The sequence below is a fragment of the Vicugna pacos genome, chromosome 2, assembly GCF_048564905.1.
Source record: "Vicugna pacos chromosome 2, VicPac4, whole genome shotgun sequence".
Classification (NCBI taxonomy): Eukaryota; Metazoa; Chordata; class Mammalia; order Artiodactyla; family Camelidae; genus Vicugna; species Vicugna pacos.
The window spans coordinates 74,526,762-74,530,119 of NC_132988.1; the positions used below are offsets into that span (position 1 = coordinate 74,526,762).

A 3,358-nucleotide genomic window follows, 5' to 3' on the forward strand; every position below is an offset into this window, starting at 1 on the left:
GCCAAGATCTAGCCATTGTGCTCAAGACACAGATGCTTGCGCTTAAATGTCTCACGGATGCCTCAAACTTTGTGTCCAAAACCGAATTCTTGATAATCTCCTTTACTTCCCAACATATTCTTTACTCACCCTTTACTGTCTTTACGTGTTAATGGCAGTACATCCATCCAGTTTTCCTCTCCAATCTCTAATTCTGCCACTTCTGTTTTCCCTGCTGCAGCGTCGTCCAGACCACCACAATTTTAACTTGAGTTACTACAATTTCCTCTTCCCTGATCTCCCCACTTTTGCAGCCTCCTCGTATTTTCCTACATAGCAGTCAGTTATCTTTTTGAAATGTAAATTTGATCATGACAATTTAAGTAGTCATAACATTTTGAATAAAGCCTTGCCCCAGCTCCACACTGCACACTGAATTTAGAACGAAATCCAAACTTCTTATCATGGCCTTAACGAGACCTTCACCATCTGCTGGTTACCCCTCCCTTTCCTGCCTCATCTGGTCCAGTGTTCCCCTTGCTCCCTGTGCTCTAAGCACACGGGCCTACTTTCAGTCCCTCAAGCATGCCAGCCTCTTTCTTGACTTGGTCCTCACACATGCCGTGGCTTCCACTTGGAGCAGCCGTCTGTCTGTCCTTTGCACGGCCAGCTCCTTCTCATGTAGCTGCCCAGACTCTCGCCGCCTCAGGGAGGCCTCGGCTGACCGTCCAGAGCGGTGTCACGCACCCCTGCCCGCTGCCCCGCGACTTGCACCTCTGCTCTGTTACCTCAGAGCGCCAGTCACAGCTTACGTTTACTCAGGCTCTCTGAACTGCTGAAGGCAGAGACCATGTTTATTTTATTCACCAACGTATGCCCAGGGGACAGCATGTAGAAAAGTGCCCTGAGAAATGTTCTGTTGAATCGAGAAAATGTGAGTGGCTGAATTCTGAGCTGAAGACGTCTCCAGATGTAAAGGGTTTCTTTTTCTATGTAACTTGATTGTGTTCTGAATGTACTGGTGTGTGTGTAGCCACAGCTGGGCGCTCAGAGTAGTCACTGTTTTATTCAACAAAGATTGAGCACAGTGCGAGGGTAGAAATGATTGATACACGAGGTAAATGATAAATAGGCCTGTGTCTCGAGCTCATAATCGAGTAGGGAAAACAGACAAGTAAGCAAATAATTGTCATACGGTGAAGCTACAGTTAAGGCTTGTACCAGGTTCATCAGGGGCACCATATATGGGTAGTTTTTGAGGGGTGCCTCCGAAGGGCTGTGACATGGGCTGGGTCTTGAAATACAGCCGAGCACACTTGGCAAGTCAGTGGGAGTGGGAGTGCTGGAAGGACTGCGGACTGCGGTCCCGTGTTACAACGGCAGCGAGAGGTTAAAACAGCGAAGTGCTCCTTGCTGCCTGAATTGATTAGTTTCCTGTTTCTGATAGCAAACCTTAAGGGCTTAGATAGCAAGAGAGCTCAAAAAAAAAAAAAAAAAAACCTTTATCCAAATCAGTGCCGTGCCTGAGTTTGAGCAGGGAGAGTTCAGGTGTGGCTATAATGACAAATACCTGGGGGAGACAGCAGAGTTTGAGGCCAAGGATGTTGCAGGACAGAATCCATAGAAGGGCCCCCGGGCTGGGCTGAGGGTTGGGACTTCAGAGAGACGCTGAAAGGTTTTCAGCAGTAGCCATGTGATGAGTGTTTCAGAAGTCATTCTGGTGGCAGCATAGAGGGGCGGTTTGCGGGACATGGGACTGGAGGCAGACAGCTGAGTTCAGCAGCTGAAGAGCTGCTAGATGAGGATAAGGAGGGAATGAAATCGACAGCCAGCAGAGGGACAGGAGGGAACGGCTTCTAGAGACTAAAAATACTTAACTGTTTGGTAGGAAGAGGGAAGATGATTTCCAGATTTCTGCTAGTTTCCATAACTTGGTAGATGAAAGTGTTCACGAATTTAGAGGGAACTGGTGGGGAGCACATTTTAGGAGGAAAGATCTCTTTTGAAATCACTGAGCTGGAAGTAATGGTAGGATATACATATTCATGATAAGTATTAGATGAATAGGGCAGATGAGTATTTAAGGTTATATATTAGAGATCCAGTCATTACGGTGTAAATGGCAATTAACACACAAGTGGTTAGGACCCAGGGAGGGGCACGCAGAGAGAGAGAAACAGCCAAGGACAGAACCCTGGGGAACACACATGTTTAAAATGTTAGTGAAAGAGAAGTCTCTACAAATATGACCAAGAGGGAATGGTCAGAGGTGAGAGGACAACGGTGCTGACTTTGAAAGGGAAGGAAATCACTCAGAGGTGCCCTATGCCATAGGGACCACTGTGTTAATCATGGGAAAGCAATGGTCCTTCCATCATAAGCTAATTAGTTTCCATGACTAAAGACTGTACTTCCAATCCTAGCTAAGTGTTTTGAAAATATCTGATCTTACAGGAGGAGAAGGGATGAATGGATATGTGGTTGGATCAATTCAGATTGTTCCCTACCTCTGGAAAATCGATGTAATACACCAATGTATTGAGAGAGCATTATATTTTCATGTAAATATGCTATCTACATACCCAAAAATGAAATTGCAAAGCATTGTATTTGTTTGATGGAATTTTATTACCTATCATACAGTCAACATACCGACAGTTGAGGGTTTTATTTTTGTTTTGTTTTTTTAAGAGGAGTGTGCTTTTAATGTAACATATAGTAGTGTGTGATGGTTAAGGGAAGAGGTGTCATCTGGGGAAGGCAGATGTCCTTGGTATGGCCTCAGTTCAGGACCTGGTCCTTAGCTTTGATCAGGCTCTGGGGATACACTCATGCTAACCCAACTCATAAGACACTTGTTTACAAAAAAACAAAAACAAAAACCCAAATGCCAATTTTAAAAATTACAGTGAAACATATAGCTAAGCAGATAAGCTATTCATGCTTGTTGATCTCTGTAGGAAAACTTTATAACAGAGTTGAAATACAAAGAGAAGATTATTAGGTAAGCATGGAATCTGAGCAGGGCATTTGGCTGGATAATCTTATTTTGAAATGGGGGAGAAAACTTGCTTGTGTATTATATTCAGAGTCCTGTTCTGGACGCTATAAATCAGACAGCTGTCAGTGAGGGTCTCTTATGAGTAGGTGATGTGTGGGGTACAGAGACAAGTAAGTCTGTCTTCTCTGAAGGACCTGTTCATCGACTTGTGGCCAAGTGCAGTCCCTAAGCCTAAGGACAAAGAGCTACCAATATGTCTTCCTCCAAGGGAACTGCTATGCGTGCTCTGTAATGCTCTGTGTCAGTACATACTGTTTACTGGCAAATGGTTTTTGAAATGCACTGGAATGATATAATCATTTTGCTTTGACTCTTCAG

General features: G+C 44.4%; 1 protein-coding gene across 2 annotated transcripts in view; it reads left to right on the top strand.

Moving 5' to 3' along the window:
• Positions 1-3,358, top strand: part of BMP2K (BMP2 inducible kinase) — a 117,212-nt gene that overhangs the window by 108,151 nt on the left and 5,703 nt on the right. The gene's annotated exons all lie outside the window — the stretch shown is intronic.